The sequence below is a fragment of the Platalea leucorodia genome (genome assembly GCF_965183815.1).
Source record: "Platalea leucorodia genome assembly, chromosome: 4".
Lineage (NCBI taxonomy): Eukaryota > Metazoa > Chordata > Aves > Pelecaniformes > Threskiornithidae > Platalea > Platalea leucorodia.
This window is the reverse complement of record NC_138826.1, coordinates 12,512,690-12,530,557: the sequence shown is the minus strand read 5'-3', so window position 1 is coordinate 12,530,557 and position 17,868 is coordinate 12,512,690. Positions and strand designations below refer to the sequence as shown.

Here is a 17,868-nt window from a genome sequence, read left to right as displayed (position 1 = left end):
GGCTCTTTAAAAGCGAGCAGTACGCAGAATTAAAAGGTTTTGTCCCTGAACCTACATGAAGTGAGCTGTGTGAGTAATTTTACACCTGTAAGCAATATTGCTGATTTCAAAAGGAACTTTTAAGCCTTTCAAGCGTATTTTAGGCAACTTCTGAGTTTTAGAAATAATTATAATTAAAATACAGACTGTTTTGCATATAAAGTACAACTATCAAACAGTGCTTCTAAAACTTCAAAAGTCTGGTCAGAACCGCTCAGATGTAAGCAAGCCAGCCCTGAAACCAAGAAACCAGTAACTTTGGGTGGGGAACCAAGACAGAGATGATTTCAGCTGCAAAGCAAAACAATTACAGAAAGCCAAAAAAAAAAAAAAAAAAAAAAGAAAGGACAGCTTTTGCCAAAATGAGATTTGCATTTCGTGCAGCTTTTTTTAGCCAGGGCTGCTTTCTCCGCACCATGCGAGAGCCTTCTCCTCAGCAGCACCAGCCATCTGGAGAAGCCTTCTGCTGCCTTTCAGCCCTACTGACTGTTGAAATCTCTCAAAATTTCCTCTCAAAACAGGTCTTTTTTAGGGTTTGGGGGGGGGGGGGGGCGGTTTATTCATTGTTTCCCCATACACCTCATTTTATTCCCCGCCGCCACCTCAGCTGCGCACCGGGCGTTGCAGGGTCCATCTCCTCAGGTCAGACCCCGCTCGCCATGGCCCTTGAGGGATAAACGCTCCCCGGAGGATGCCTCGCCGGGGGACGAGCGGCTTTGCCCGCCCCGCACTGCAGGTACAGCCCGCGGCCGAGGCGCGGGGAGCGGGGCCGGGGACAACAATGGAGGGCGGCCGGGGCGGGGGGAGGACGTTGGCGGTGCCGCTGCCCCCTCGGCCAAGTTTGAAGCCGGGGGAGGGTGAGGGGGGGCGGCGACCGCCGCCCCCCCTCACCCTCCCCCGGCTTCAAACTTGGCCGAGGGGGCGACGGGGGAAGGGCGGCGGGCGAGTCCCCGCTCGCTGCCAGATAGTGAGCCGCGGCGGGCGGGCGGGCGAGGGAGGAGGAGCCCAGGTGTCCCTTCCTGCCACATAGTGCGCCGCCCTTTTCCCCTCCCGCTCTCCCGCCGCGGTGGTGCTGGGGCTCCCGCCGCCGGCGAGGAGGGATGGACTGAAGCACAAAGGCGCGGCGGGCCCGCTGAGGTAACGCTCCCGCGGTGTGAGGAGAGGAGAGGGAGGGGGGGGTTCCTCTCCTTTCCCGCCCAACGCGGGCGGGAAGGGCCGTTGCGGGGCTGCGGCCGAACCGTTGCCGCTGTTGGGGAAGGCGGGGGGGGGGGGGGCGGCTGGAGGCCTGGCGGGCTCCCCCCGTTCCCTCAGCCGCCTCACGGCTGCGGGGCTAACGTGGGGCCGCGGCTGCCAGCGGGCTGAGGCGGTGAGGGGGGACTGCCGTCGCCGTGGGGCTGAGGGGGAACTTCTCCGTGGGTATACGCCAGCTCTCCGGCCGGGGGAGATGCTGCAGTGCTGTCTTTCTGCCTCAGCGCTGAGCTGAGAAGGACGGGGCTTTAAATAATGCGCCTCTGCTCGGAAACTCTGCTAATCAAATAAAACCGTGAAAGTAATTATCATAATTATGGACTCTCCCTGGTCCATCGCAAGGCTCCGGAGTCCCTATGAGTCTCAGAAAACTTCTTAAAAATGTATATTCTTCAGGGTTTTTATATGTTTAGTCGCTCCACCTTTGCCGTCGATGATGGTGCGGGGAGCCCAGGAATGCGATTTCCAGGTGCAGGCAGCCGTATTCTGGTCACGCCAATGCGCACCTATGGCGTGACGAGCATCTGCCCTGCGCCGCCGGCTTCGGGGGGATTCGCCGTGGTCGGGCAGCGCCGTGTCTTGTTAACAGTTTTGGGATTATTTTCATTGTGTGTTTATATTAGTGAGGACAAAATTGAAGACTGCTGCCGTGAACTTTTAGGCTCCAGAAATGAGGATTACGATGGGCCTTTTGGGAGTTTGTTCCTCAGTTTTGGTCTCACCCCAAGACAATTTTCATCTCGCATTAAAGAGCTTGTTTAGGAATTCAGAGCGGATTTATCAGTCGGTGTTCATCCCGGACTTCAGGGCAGGCAGGCAGGGTCTGCATGGCCGAACGATGTGATTTTAGCAGGGAAGCCTTGGACTGGCTCTGTAAGAAGGGGAGAGCATGCCTCAAAAGCAAGAACCGCCGCAGCCGGTCATGGAGGTGGGTTGCTTCTGTTTCTGTCGTCTCAGCATCGCTGTGTTACAGGCAGGTTGAGGCTGAATCCGCTGGTTTTCATCCGTGGGTCCTGGGCTCGTGTCTGGATGGTAGTGATGTGATACCAAGCAGAGGAAGAATGCGTAGGATTATGCCTCATCTGTGTGGTGCCACTATGTGGAGGAGTTAAGTTTTAAAACAGATAGATAAAATCAATGGCAATGAATATCTGGGCAAAAAATAATTGGCCAGGGGTTATAAAAGCATGACTGTATGAAATTGCTGAATTACTAGTTGTGTGGGAGAAGTTGTTGCTTAAATCAGCTTTGGTACCAGCGGAATGAAGCTGATAAATGTGACCTCAGCCTTTAAAAAAGGGCTTTGGCGTGCCTCGGGCAGCTTCAGGCTGTCTCACCTGCCTCCTGGTCCGGTTGCTGGCGACTGGAAGAAAGCAGAGGTGTGGCGGATGTCTGGCTGTTGTGATGTGCTGGGAAGGGGCAGTGGTGGCTTTGGGGGGAGCGGTGCGAGCCGGGGCAGTTCTGCGCGTGGCTGCTTTGGCAGCAGATCTGCTGTGAAAGGCTCCCTTTCGCCTTCCTGCCGGGGTTCGCAGGCACATCCCTTGTACCAGGGAGTTCTCTGGTCCGCACACCCCGTCACATAACTGACCTGGCTGGAAGCGGCGTGTGAACTCCTCGTTTGAGCCTCCTTGGTGGCATCCAGTACTTACAGGGAAAGAAGGTGTGAACTCTGGAAACGCCGTGGGCTCTTTGGCCGTTATCGGATGAGCTCCTCAATGCTACGTTGCTTAAGGAGTGCATGTGCTCCACAGTGAAACAAAATGATAATTGTGTGATTACTAGCGTATACAAGTTTTAACTTCAGAAACTTTCACATTTACACTTTTACTGAAACTCACGTTATTTTCCAGTAAATATTATTGCATTTAGTTTTCGCTAGGAGAATGTGAAGCCCTAAGCAGGGAGGAAGGGGTGAGCTGTTTAGGGGCCGAGTGTTTAATGATTGAGGTTAGTGCACGATGATGATGATTAAGCACGTCCTTAATTCTTGACCAATAGATGGAGTGCTGCTATGCTTTAGCATATCTGGGGATTTAATGGTCTCTTGCTTAAATCAGTCATTATCCTTGAGTCTTGCCTGAGGATTGAGGCAGCTGACATTTTTATTTAAGGACGTGATAATTTTAGGGTGGTGCAGTTAGGCTGTTGTGTGCACCGTGATCCTCTAACCCAAAGAGGAGGTCCAGATGGTGCCTCTCGCTCCAGAGACTTTGCACTGGTCGCAGAGAGGGTCGACTTGCGCGATCTGGGTGAGTGGGGATGTTTCACCGTCAGTCAGCGAGGTGTACTGCAGCTCTTCTGTCGACCCTTTGCTGGTTATGAAATGAACGTTGGTTGTTCGACAGGGCTGGATGAACCGAGCTGGGTTCAGCGTAACTGTGCTGGAACTGTCCCTGTTGCATGTGATGTTAGAGGTGACATTGCACGCAAGGCTGCCTGCTTTTGTTCAGCTCAACTTGCTACAGACCAAATGACCTGGCGTAAGACACTATTTGCTGTGAAAATCATCAGAAATTAACATGTAAGAGATGAAAAATGAAAAATATTTTAAGACAGGCCAATGTTAGTTTGTTTCCTTTTGTAAGTGGAATGTTTTACAGATCAAAAACTGAAATGAAAGAAGGCAGAAGGCTGCTAGTTTTTGCCTTGTTAAAATCATTGTTGCTAGTTAAAACTGCAACAAACGTCCTTGCCGCACTGTGGATGGTGTTGGAATGATAATGCTTTAAAGAAACAATTTTAATGTATGTGAATAACTTGTGTGACTTCGAGCTAGTGCATCAAATTGCCTTTGCTAGCTTTCTTTAAACTGGATAAAAAATTTTGTTTCTTTAAAAAATGTCCTGTAACTTTCACAGCCATAGCAACCTCTGGCTATTATTTCCCTTGTAAATCAATTTTGCATTTTCATAGTGCTGCTGTTTCAAAAACTGAGGAGGTCATTGTTTTGGTATTGACTTAAAAGAATGCAATCTATATTATTTAATAACATTGCTTCCTGTTACATCACAGGCTTTTCTTCAAGCTGTGTTTTGAAACGTTGGTTGCTGTAAGAGAGATGGTGGTAGATGGTGGTGTGGCTTCTGGTAGGATTCTTGGGGGGTGGTTGTCTTTTGCGTAGCATTTTTTTTGGCAGATGAAGATGAATAAAAGCTACTTGACCCATAAAGAGCAAGCAGTAACTTACTCATTGTGTGTTAACGTTAGATTTGTTTGCCACAGAGTCTACTCTGCTTCCTATATTAACTTTGAGTCAGTTGTCACATGGGGAAACACTTTTGTTTCTTTTCTGTATTCAGGATAACACAAGTCCTTGTACATCATTGCAAATGAGATTTTGAGGTATTTCTTTTAAAGATATCCTAGAAAGTATGTAGCTGTTTTGTGAATAATTTGTGGTCTGGATTATTAGTTAAGACAAACCAATTTTAATAAATTTGATTAGATAAGAAAGTATCTTTAGTTATGACATGCTCTTAATCTAGGCTACAGGGGGTGTCACTTCAAAATCATCAGTAAACCGGAAAATGTTTACTACTAAAAAGTTGAGATTTTCTTTGGATTCATTGAAAAGTTAGATAGTGGAAGAAGACTTGAGAGCTTCAAACCTTTGTGAGGGTGATGGCTCCTCGTTGTTTTTCTCCCTCGCCCCAGATCTTCACAGTTTGGTAAATGCAATGTAGGTATCTAGTTAGGACTCTGGGAGCATATTAAACATAGTACGTGTCTTATGGTAGTAATGTCAATTCTGCTTGACAAGGATGCAATCAGCTGTTACAAAGTGCTAATTAGGGAAATATTACAATAGCCTCATTCATTGTTCCAGTCTTTTAAACTGTTCAAGTCTTGGCTAGGAAGACACTCTTTTCTTGCCTTGTATTGTTTAAAGTGTTAAAATCCTAGTGACATAAAAGCAGCAGGTAGTTTTCATGCAAGTTAGCAGGTTGAGGTGAAGATCAGTAAATTGCAGGCTGGTGTGAGATCTCCAGCTTGCTTTGTAGCTTTTCACGTTGTGTTTTCTTGACCCGCAGCAGCTAACAGCTGGTAAATCCCTTTTCCCTTGTGCAGTCGGTGCCTCCTGAAGTTACTTCTCCAGCTGAAGTACATGGCAATGTTGAATACCGTAGAGTTGATGGCAGCTTACTGCTGCTCTTGTTGTCACTGCGCTGCCCTGAACGAGTACCTAGCACAGTGTTGGTGTTAATAGTAGCTGGCACTTCAGCCAAGAGCTGTGTTGGCCAAAGAAAGAGGATTCTGTTGAATTGCTTTGAAGAATCTGTGCTTGTTATCTTCATCTATGCCTATAATAATTGGTCTCAAGATTATTTTTTTTTTATTGTTGCATGTATTTAATTACTACATGATGTGTTTTTTTGGTGGGTGTTTTTGTTTGGTTTTGGGGTTTTTTTGTTTGTTTGTTTTTTTAAAAACAAGCATTCCTATGCATGTTATCCATAGCTATTACACAAAATATGACATAGTTTAAAGGCCAGTTGGATCTGCATCTTGTGTTTGCAGATGCATAGTAAATGTCAGTTCTGGAAGCAGGGTGCCTACCACCCAACCAAGCATTCTGTGCGTGTCCTTCTGGATGGTAAATAGAGCGCAAAATAGAAAAGCTTACTTATTGGATAAAGCTTGCTTTACTTGTGCTAATACAGTAAAAACAAGAAAGGAAAAATATAATTTGAAAAAAAAATATATATGTATATTTTTTTGCCTCTCTAAATCTGGACTGGCTTTTGTTGAGGAAATGCTTTTTTGACAGCTCTAGAATCTTGACAGAATGCTGTGGAAGTGATTTGTTACTGAAGTTGGCTGTGTGATTCAAATAAATCATTTCTAGATCAATGAAAACTATAAGTTGGCTGGGTTCAGAGAGATTGCTGATACTAATGTAAATTGTTTCATATAATCCAGTATCCCTGTACTGCCTTAGCAACCCATATGACATTTTAGTCTTCATGGATTTATATACAAAAAAACTCTGTATTTGTAAAGAGCATTGGTAAGGCCACAAAGTCAAGTATTTGAAAGCTGGGTAGTGCTTTCCAAAGAAAATATCCTGGATTTAAAAATGAAAATTAAACTATACCGTTGGAAAGTATACTTATGAGCCCTCATGTCAGGAAGAGTAGAAGTGTTTTGGCTCAGATGCTTCAGATCTAGCAGACATTTAGCAGAGGCAACCTTCAGCCTAACATATGAAAAATTAGGTGAAATTGAAAATAGGATTTTGGGACGGAAACAGCGGACAATACTAGGCAGTGCATCCAGCTCTGTCTAGAACTGAATACAATGACACAAAAATAGTGACCTCGCAAGTACCTTTGTGTTTTTCTGACTCAGATGCACAACCATTTTTAGGAGTGCTAATGAATTGCATAACAGTTTCTCCAGGCTCCTGGTCAATGCTAAAACAGGAGTAAAACACAATGTAAGACAGCTCTCTTTTTATATACCAATTATTGCAGCACACCTACTGTATTTGTTGTGCATCCTAAACCACCAAAACCAAACCAAAAAATGGAGTTCTTATAACATGCAAACTTTATTTGGAGATTGCATGATATAGTAGCCTGTGGAGGGTAAGACCGAGTATTCTCTTAGGATTGTTTTCAGCAGTATTATCTGCAATTTCTATGATGGTGCTGAAAATTAAGGTGCAAGAAACTGTGTATGAAACTAATACCTGGCGCTCCCGTGTTAACTGAATACAACATTAGCCCTTCTGATGTAGTATTACTGCTGTAATAAATGAATAGCTAGTCCAATAGATATTTCTGTTATGATTAAATTGTGACAGTGCCCAGAACAAGCCCATCATCCTGGTTCAGATCTTGATCGCATATGAGGCATTGTACTAAGTACCCAGTTAAGGAGTAATTGCCTTTGTAACGTTCACAGTTAATCTGTACAATTTCTGGCTTTCAATGGCAGCTGTCTTTAAATGCTTATTTGTCTAAAAGTATATGCAAAGGCCAAAACTCTTCTGGTGACTCAACTTTTTTTTGGACCCAGCTGTCAGGGTAGAACGCAGAAGATGTTCCTGGTCTTTAATTCATTTACTAAATGGAAGCTGTTGTCTCTTAGGGCAAACTGTGTATTTTCATGCCAGAGGCTGTATAATTTTCTTATTCCTAAAATTATTGAGGTTGTGAAAGAATCTGTGGGTATGTGTTGATTTTTTTTTTTGTCTTTTTCCGTTCCCATTGATGGACATAATACTGAATACAAATTAGATTTCTCCCTGATGTGCTGATTGTTATGGATTGACTATCCAGAGCTATTTGTCTTTGACGCTAGCTGACTTAGCATTCAAAGGACACGTGCATGTTCTGTGTTAAATGGCTTAAGGACCGGAGTGACACAGTTGGAGAGCTTGGCGGATACCTCTGTGTGTGCATGATTTGGAACAAAAAACTCCATCTTCTAAGACAAAGTGTCCAAAGTAGATCGCTCAGTCAAATTTTCATAAATATTTTTATTGCGAAGATTTAATCCTGAGCAGCTGAGGAAGAAAAATTAAGTTGTGATACGTGCTTTAAAAATGGCTAGTACAATGTTTTGTAAAGGAAAGTATGCCTGTAACCAGCAAAGCCCTCTTTATATGTTTGGCTTGTTCCTTATCAACCTGATCAAAATCATGGGCCAGGTATTGAGCAAAATAAGAAATGTGCAGAAAAACTTGCAAACACATTGAAATTTATGGGTTTTTAAAATAAATTAAAAAAAAAACCAAAACCAGAAACCAAACCCAGTGGTCTGGCAGTCAGGTTTTCCCCCCTCCTTTTTTTACTCTGTTTCAAACTTTGTTTAAATAGTTTTGCAGCATACAAAGAGATTGAATACATCTGTGTAGTGCTAGCATGAGCGAGTTTGTACTCAAAAACAGGTTAGTTTAAAAAAAAAAAAAAATCTTGAAATGCATCCAGGCAGCTTCCTAGTTAAAACATATCAAATAACATAAAGCATGTGAACTCAAGACAACTTAGTTTAACTATATAAAACGTTTAAGCTGTAAAACATCAGGAGGGTTTTTTTATAGGTGCCTGGATAATTTGCCTTTAGGTGGCAGAGGGGCAGTGTGGGTTCCCTTTTTACATCAGATGTTTTCCTGTGAGCCAAGCACTTGGGGAAAAACTGAAATACTGCTTCCTCTTTAAATGGTTGTTGCATACATGTTACACTCTGTGTGTGTGTTCGCTCAAGCTTAGATGTTTTTAAACAGCAGTGTCCCTAATTTTACATGCCCTAAGACAACTCCTGGTTAAGGGCTAGATTTCAGACTGCTTAGCTCTTCCCAAGCACTATGCCATTTGAAATGGGAATTTTTGCTGTCTGGTCAGCAGAAAATGATTTTTTGGTTTTTTTTCTTGCCATTCCTAATGTGTTTTATTGCATGTTAATGCTTCTAATCAAATCGAGTGACTTTTAATGTATTGTCAGCTGGGATCCTGTGTCCTTCAAAATATCTTGAGTCTGAAAGTCTCCAGTTGCCTGGATCAAGACACCATCTCTTCAGCGATGGACCCAAAGTGGCCAATGGAGACCGTTAAGTGCGGTGGGATGCCTTCTATACTAGAGAAGTGTTGTCCAGCAAGGGCAGTCAACGTTTCAGTCCTACACTTTGTGAAATCTTTGCTTAGATGTGAAGATTGCCAAATCTCTCCTCAGTTGGCAAACACATGCGACATAACTTGGAGTGAAAGTGAGGGAGAGCTCTGAGTGGAGGCGCAGGAGGTAGGAGCACTCTGCTCCGTAGGCAAGGCGAGCAGGAGCCCAAGCTCACCCAGCGGTTCCAGTGCCAGCAGCTTCGGCTGCCTGGTCTTTTCCTATAGCTGGAAAAATAGACTGCCCAGCCCATATGTATCTGCAGAGCAATGTGCGTATGGGCAACCCTTTTCAAGAACCTCAGTTGCTATATGGCACTTGTCTGTGAACTGTTTCACAGGAGCCCACAAAACAGAACAAAGTATAGTAGTCTTATTGTCCCAGTACTTGTGTTAGGAGATCCTGTCTCTCCACTGGAAAAATTCTCTGTTTCCTTGTTGAAAAGACTTGAAATCCTCTCCTTTAGAGAGGAAAAATAGTAAAAATTTTAAAAAATCACATGTATTTCTTCTTTTCTTATTAATCTTGGCTAGTATGTGGCATAAGGCTCTACTGTATGTGCAGTGTTGACTAAAAAGAATTAGCTAATGGTGGGAGTAAGAATAACAATGTCATATTTATAACCTGGGTTAGCCTTGAACAAGAAAAAATAGCTTGAGGTATACCATGTAACACTGGTGTCTGGCTACTATCAAACATGCTGCAAATGTATAGTAACAGGTATTGTGTGCAGTAAATTTATCTTTGTAGTAGAAACCTGATGTTGTTGCTATTCCCAGGGGGTAAGTTGAATTACATTATTGCTGAGGCTGAGCTAACAGAGCTTTGCTTTCGTATACATACAGGCAAGATGGTTCTTCACAGAGGGGTGACCTTTGCCGTATTTTGGTTTCAGATTTCACAGGGACCTATTTCAAAGTTTTTAGCTTCAGTCCACACCCTGCTGGTAGTTAGCTATAAAACTCTCTTAGAAGAAAGTAAAAAAAAAAAAAAAAAAAAAAAATCTGCCCTTTATTTACTTTATTAAAGCTAGATAAAGGTCATTTGTTTACTCCTTCTGTAATACTGCTGCCCCTGTTACTTGTTAATATAACTGATAGTTCAAAGATGAAATTAAAGCTACAGAATTACTGGTTACAATGTGCAAATGCATACTGTAAGTAATTCTTTTTATGACTCTTCTGTTTATTAGTTAACTCGAAGAATGTGTACTAGCATATATTCATGCCAGGGAAACTATTATGGTTGACATGGCATACTGTAGCGTACTCCCTCCAAGGTTATTCCACTGTCTCTCTAAACTTGTTTTGGGTTAGTTTTTCTCTCCAAAACCAATTTCAAGAAAAAAATTGGAGCCCTGTAATCCTATTTAAGAACCCAGTCAAATAAGAAGTCTGTGTGTCACTGTTTCAATAAATATAATCACCTCTTTAGTACAGTCACTCCTCTCTAGGACTCTGATTTCCATCTGATTAAGATATTTGGGTTGTATGTTACAACCAAGCTACAGGGGACATCTTGCTCTTCCCTCCTGGCCGTGTGGTCCTGCCCCATCCTCTCTTGTGCAAGCCCTGCTGCTCGCTGAACTTCTGCAATTCACCCTGAATTGCAGCAGAATACTTCCTCTCGCCCCTGTCTGCGTTAACTCTCTTTAATAAGTTGAATTAGCTCAAGGGAGGGTTGAGTGAGCACTAGAGTGCTCACAAGTGAGGTGTCGAAGGCAGCAGTGAGAACCTGCGGGGAAAGGGGGGAGCAGGGAGATGGGGGACTGTCAGCGCCGAGCTTCAGGTTGACTCCAGCCTCTTAATCCTTTAGTGGTGACAGCTCTGCAGGGTTCTGCCTGCGGTACCGGGAGACAATGCAAAAATATAAGTGGAAGGTGTTTGTGAGTTGAGCTTTCTGCAAGGGGACTGGTTTGTAGGAAAGTAAGAATGGAAAAGCCCTTTCTCTAGGCTTTGAGATACAATGTGGCAGCCACTAGGTTACGAGGTTCCCCCTTACCTTCCCAGTACCCTCAAAATCTGAGGGGGGAAGGTCATATATAAAGGGAGGCTCTTTGGGATAAATGTAACATTGTGGAGAAACTATGTAGACTCTGAAATGATTTTAATTAAACATGCTGGGCTGAGCTGCACTTTGGCTCACATGTCAGGCACCTGTATCCCAGCTCCATGAGGCTGCCAGCGAGTGACAGTCCTGGGTGGTGCGGAGGTGTCGGGTGCTCGGGGTTGCTTTCTGTAACAGCCTTCCCTTGTCTCCAGAGCCTGCAGTATATGTCCACAGCACAAGACGCACAACTAGATTTTCTGTTGTAAAATAAAAACGGTTTCACTGTTGAACAGTGTGTATACCATTGATCTTCTTATTTTTTGGTTCTATTTCATAGTTATGTATAAGAAATAGAGGTTAAATATTGCTGTAGGAAAACCTCATTGTCTCAGGTGGACCACAGTGTCTCTGTGTTCAGGAAAAAATTATTTCTTTGGTGAGAGGAAAGGATGGGGTTGCGCTTGGTTCTAGTAATGAACTTACGCATATGTTCATAAGACAACTTTAAAGAACAACTATAAAGAAGTAAGAATTACATTGAGGAAACTGTATACAAATAAGTTCTTTAGCATAGCTCAGCCTGCCTCCCAAAATGTTGTGTACCTATAACTTGCAGTCTCTTACATGCCTTTGAAAATGGTATTGCCTCTCTTCTTCCATCCAGGTTCTCATCAGTTAAATGATGTGTAAGAAAACCTAGTGTTGCTACCAACAAATTTGGCAGAAGAATTGTTTTAGAAATGTAATGCTGAGTTTCCAACAGCAGAAAGCTGTTTGCTGTTTAAGTTGACTGAAATTGTTCCAGTTAGTCTCTGTGCAGGTGGTGAATGATACAACTTCACAGTGTGAATAGCTGTCCTGCAGATAGCACTTTATGGTCTTCAGTGCTGAGTCCTCCTAGCTTTTTCCTGGACCTCTCTCTTTTTCCTTTTTTTCTCTTTTCCTAGCCGCAATGAAGCGTTGTCTTCAAAAGTTTGTTTTTTCTTTGTTTGATGTGATATGCAGGCTTCAGTGTAGATACTTAAGGAGTCTTATCAAAGTAATACTGGCTCAGTCAGAGTAAAGATGCTTTAGTTAAATAGACTATGGCTGTGTTTAAAAATAACAGCTCTGGCTGTGTCAGCGCGTTGGACGACCTGATACTGACTTCAACAGAAAGAGCTTCTGAAAATTACTTTGCCTGTTGCACGTATCGCCCCCAATGTGAACTTGCTTTCTGTTAGTAGCATTTCAGTGTTAGATGAACCAAAACGGAGCCCCTGAATTTTAAATGTGATTAGCCAAATGGCTTCAGAGAGAGCTTGTTGTGCTGGGCACCTTTTAAATGCACAAACAGGAGTAGCAGCACTTCTCTTGTTGTTCAGATCATCAAAACAGTGGTGTCCAGGGTTGGCTGCAAACAGAGTCCTCATCCAAGCTCAGTAGTTTTGGATCCTCAGCCATTTGATTTCTGTAGGAAAAAGGTGGTGTGTGTACTCTACCAGCCCAGGGTCTGTCTGTGTGTGACTACTGTGCTTGCACACGTGTAGGCTGTTGCTTTCTCGTAATACTGAAGTGTGTGGAGGAGCTCGTTAGTAATTCCCATGCAATTGTCTCATCTCACCCCAGCCCTGGTTTGGCTCTGACTTCTGTTGCCTTTCTGAAGACTCATTTCAAGCACTGGTATTCTTAAAAAGTCTTGGTTAATGAGATATAGGCCATATATATAAAAAAAAAAAAAAAAAAAAAAGTAAAACTTTTTGAAAATACTATGTGTATCTGATGTTTATTCTGTTTCTTACGGTTCTTGTTCTGTGTGGGTTTTCTGTCCTTGTTTGTTTCTTGGCAAGGAAGACAGTATTACATTCTTGTACCAAGAGGAAGGGTATTAAGCTTACTCATAAAAAGAAGATTTATTATCAAATGTAGTTTTTCATTTTGTCCATTGGAATTTTTTTTTTTAAACTCTAACCATACCCAGATTACTGGCTTCATTCATATGGTCGTTGTATCAAGTTTGGATGCTGTCTTTGTTAAATTATGGCTCCTGAGGGTTTTCTGTTACAGAGGTTTCTTCAGTCAGGGGAAATGAGGGTATAATAAAGAGGATCCGAGGACCGGACATAATGATTCTATATAACTGAAACAAACAATGCCAGATTTGGCTGATGTTGGATTTTCCATCAATTTTTTTTTTATTGGCGTTTGTTCATTTTGCTTTAAGCAGAGTTTAAAACTGAGGCAGCTTGAGTGCCTGAAGTAACTGAAAGACCAATAGCAGACCATTTGGGCAATACTTTTAATGGCTGTAGCCTATCTTCATGCATTTATCCTGAATTCTGGCTTACTCAGGAAGTCTCCTTGATTCCAATGCCATTAGAGCAGTAAATTCAATGGGAGACATCCAGATTGACTGAAAGGATTGTGACTGAAGCCAGTATATAATAGTCCTGGCTGTGCCTGAGGTTCCTGAAACCTTGTTCCGAGCGTTCAGCTCATGCTCGGTGAGAAGCAGTGCTGCTTTCTGGCACAGTGAGTACCTGACCTTCATTGCTGTTGCCTCTGACTTGCTGCAACTGTCTGCTAGCTGTTAGTGGTATCTTCTGCCTTCTACTACAGTTATAAAATGTTATTAATTGTAATATGCTAAAATAGGGTTAGAATCATCAAAACATACTTCAGGATGCAAGCAAATTTGTTGAGAGATTCTATAAACAAATGACTGTGCCTCTCAGCCAGAAATACAGTGTGAAGCAAGAAGGCAGAGTATGCTGGTGGTTTTCTCTCTTTCTGATGTTGAGCACTGCCAGAAGAGGAATGATGCTGAATCCGTTTCTCACTGCCTCTGCTATGCCAGAACATTGGTCTTTCAGGGTAGAGAGTGTGCAGTACTGCAGGTTTCTGCAGATATTTCTCAAGGAGAGAAGAGGAGGAAAAAACATAGTATTAGCTTTGACATTTACAAACCAATAGATGCCACAGTAAAGCTGCCAAAGTCAAAACTGTATCCACCGTTTTAACGTCCTTTTAATTCTTTTACAATGTTTTGGGGGTTTTCCCCCCTTGTCATTCTCAGAAACTTCTGTGTCTTTGCATTTTGGTGAAATTGAGTACAACAGTTGAATCATACCCAATACACAAAACTTTCCTCTCCCCATGTATTTCTGCACATGCTCTTCAACATATCTTACCCACTTCTTTATTCATAGAAATCCAGGGGAAACTTTCCTAATGCTCTTTCTCTTATTCAGGTTCAACTGCATAACTTTAACACCTTTTCTATTATTATGTCTTTCCTACCCATGTTAGAAGCCACTCTGGTTAAAATGAAAGCCCTTACAGTGGCTAATCATGTGGCACTTTGGAAGATGAAAACTGGATTCCTCATGGAGCAAAACGCTGCGTGTGATTTGAGATTAGCACTTGCAGTGCATTATCACTGTGCATTATGGTCAAATTTAGTGAATACAGCATTTTTAGTCTTTTTTTGTACCGAAATATGCATGTGGTACAATAGGATTCTGCTTGATGAAAAAAGAAAGCTGACAGAAGGGGTAAAACTACATATTGCCCCAAGGATAAACTTCTGGAAATATTTCTGTGGATTACAGCAGTGTGTATTACGTAAGAAAGGAAAAAAGTTTGCCCTGAAGTGCCTAAATTATTAAAGCATTTGTAAAAGTAGGATTTGTCTGTCTAGAAACATATTGCAATGTCCGCTTCTGACCAGAGGCGAGATGAGTATGGATGTGTTGTAAAATCAGTCATCTACAGGAGCCTGTGGATTTTGAAGGTTGCAAAGTTTTGTAACTTGGTGTGAAAAAACATAAAAGGTTACAGCTGGTATCTTCAAATTATTTATTTATCTTGCAGTTGTGTGAAATTAAGTTTCCTGTGTGGTCTGAGTGACTATGTAGTGTAAGAGGATCTGATCTTCTAGTTGTTTGTTCTTTGCAGTAAACTGAACTAGCACAGACTGGACCGAAAGTGTGTGATTGTGCAGCTTTCTAATTAACTAAAGTGCTCTGGTTAGCATATTTGATAGATCGGGGCAGTTATAAAAGCAGAAAAGTAGAGCTATCTTGGTTGTGAGAGGCAGTGATTTCCTTGTAGCATCTCGTGGTGGGGAGTCTGCACCGGACTCGAATCCACAGCTACTGAGACTTTCTCTTGAGCCACAGCATCTTTCTTTGGCTCAGTCTGTAAGGGAGCAGAAAGGCAGGAGGTATTCACACCACTCAGCTCGGCCAGCTGAGGCTTTCCCCTTAATCACATTCCTGCTTTGAATTGCTTTTTGGAGAACTCTCTATGGATGCCGGAAGCCTTAAAACAAGGCAAACCCAACTCGAGCTTGGCTGGCTAATTAAGGTGCCCCAGTAGAGTAGTGAATAGCACACTTAGGTTATTACGCCTGCATACAAATTCTTTGTGTGATGGGGGCTGGATCTGTGGGTCCTCTTGGCTCTGTGCAAATAACATGCAGGTAACAATTCTCTGTTTAGTTCTCAGCTCATTTTTCAGATTGCTGTCATATTTAAATATCCCATCTGCATATTGGCCTAACTTCTGGAAAGACTTGGGCTGTGAGATTTTTTTTTTTTAAAACTTTTTAATATAAGTTGTGTAAAGGCTGCAGTATGTTATCGTTCTCCTTTTTGAGATATTTTATCCCATACTGATGCGACAGCTGCTGGTGTTCACCCTTTCTGGGGACAGTGAAACCCTTCGTGTGAAATAGTTGGCACCTAGTAAATGAATGGAGGTTTTGCCATTGATTTATTCATGTGTCCAGAAACCACCTGTATGTTTTGGGTTCTCAAGCAGGTCAATTTGTTTGTCTTCCTTCTTAAGAAAATAAACAAATGCACACACATCCTAATTTGTTTCTTCTACCTCCCCATCCATAGGTAGGCTTCAGAATCAGTCAAATCAAAATATTCTTAAATCGGGGTTTCTTTTATGTTTGAAGAAAGAGCTTTGCTAGCAAGGCTTCTGTTATAAATAGTAGGTAAGTGCACCTCCCCAGCAGGGCTCTTCTTTTTAAGTGAGGCTATAGCAGTTGAAGTTTGGAAGTAATTTTTAGGCACCGCGTAAATGGACTGCATGTGGGCAGAAACACATGAGTGAGAGCGTAGCTGAGCCTTGGTGCTTGGATGCTCCAGCAGCCTCCCTCTCTGAAATAAGCTTTTCCTCGTGGAGCAGAAACAAGTGCTTTGCTCACCTCTGGGCTCAGATTGCCTTGTTTATCCATCCTCGCCAAATTTTTCCTCTCCAAACAAGCTGTTAGGTCTAACTGCACTTTAAATCAATCTGATTCCACCACTAAAGACAGTGTTTATACAACTATATATATATTTTTTTTAATCCTGTTGAAAATTATGCTCAATTCAGATGTTACGGATGTTTAAAGTTCTTGTTAAAGGTTGCTTGGGACATTTTAAATAGTTGTGAAAAAATCCAGTTGTCCAATATTCCTGCCTCCAGAAGCAAATACAGTTACGTACCTGTTGATTAGAAATTGGCTGGTCGTGAGAGGATTTTAAAATTGAAGGTCCATTCACATCATCTGACACTGTATTTATTACGTTAAAATAGGACTTCTCCCTGCTTTGATTTTTATTCAACTTTTTCATCGTTTCACATGACCTTTTTATTACCTTGCTTGGAAAAGATAATCTAGATTAATCAAATACCTGAGCTTTACCAATAAATGTAGGTGCCCATAAGTGGCAATGTCCTCTGAAAGAGATATTTAGTTTTATTTTTCAAAGGTCCAATCAAAAGATAATTTGGGGAAGGGGATTGTTTTCTTTTCAACTGTTGATTTTAAGTGATGTCACTGGTAGTTAACTAACCTAGCTTCAGCAAGCATGAAAGAACCAAGTTCTTATTGAGACTTTACTAATTTTAAATTTAAAACTTACTTGTTATTTCTATTTGTTTTGTTGCTTGATTGGGGTTTTGTCAGAAACTACCGTTTATGTTCTAAGCAATGCTAGAGCATGCCAATTAAATCGTTATCATATATTTGAGTTACCTTACTGAGAGCTCTATAAATTGGTAAGAGATTTCAAGGATGTTATTAGTGATCAAAAACTTGGGTATGTATCACTTGGGATTTTTTTTTTTCATTGTTGTTTTGTTTTTTACTCAAAACACTAAAAATAATTGATCAAAGTGCCATAAGTTTTTTCCAGTCCTACGAGCAGAGTTGTAGTAGCTATTTTTGTACTTTGAAAATCAAATTACAAGTCAGGTGCAGTCCTAGTTAAGCATTGTTTGTAGTAAAGAAGCTCAGTCTAGACTTAGTTCTAACCTGCAACGTTGCCTTCTCACAGCTGATATAGCAATGAGCTGCTACAAAGCAGTGTTTCCTCAGTAACATGTTCAGCTTTTCTTTGATAAGGGTATGCTTGAATTATTTTTGTGGTGGGTATGTGAAAGGGGAGGGTGTGTAACTTTTTTTAGTTCTAGGAAACATTTTTTGTGAGTTAAGAGACTTAGAGAAAACATAGAAGACGAGTAAAATGATTATACATAGAGAGAATTTTTCCTTAAACACTGGGTTCAAGATGTAGGCCACATCTGTAATCATGTTTTTAGAAAAGAGTCCATATTAAATCGATTCTCTGCCAACAGCATCTGGTTGCACTTTATGTACGTGTTTTCTTTCATAAAGAAAGCAAACCATATGACATAACCCCAGTCAGATAAAAATGATTGTTTATAATACTTTGTTTATTTATATAGCACCACAAGATGAAATACGTCTTCATCTGAAAAACCTTACAGCAGATTACAAAGGTGAGCAGATGACATCTGCATTTCCAGATGGCTGGTCCGGGGTACTGTGTAATGTGGTTAATAAGCCCTGCTTAAAGGGATATAAAATTAGTAGCTGAATTGCTAATCAAATCACCTAATAATTCCAGGTGCCTT

The 17,868-nt window shown here is 41.9% G+C and overlaps 1 protein-coding gene across 3 annotated transcripts in view; it reads left to right on the top strand.

The window, feature by feature from the left end:
* The first annotated feature begins 758 nt into the window (after positions 1 to 758).
* ADD3 (adducin 3) overlaps positions 759 to 17,868 on the top strand; it is a 101,648-nt gene continuing 84,538 nt past the window's right edge. For 2 of the 3 annotated variants that reach the window (XM_082310552.1, XM_082310549.1), the window contains exon 1: positions 1,089 to 1,176. The gene's annotated coding sequence lies outside the window, so the exon portion shown is untranslated. Of the gene's footprint in view, positions 776 to 1,088; positions 1,177 to 17,868 lie in introns of those variants that run through there. The other variant, XM_082310551.1, reaches the window with a different exon arrangement.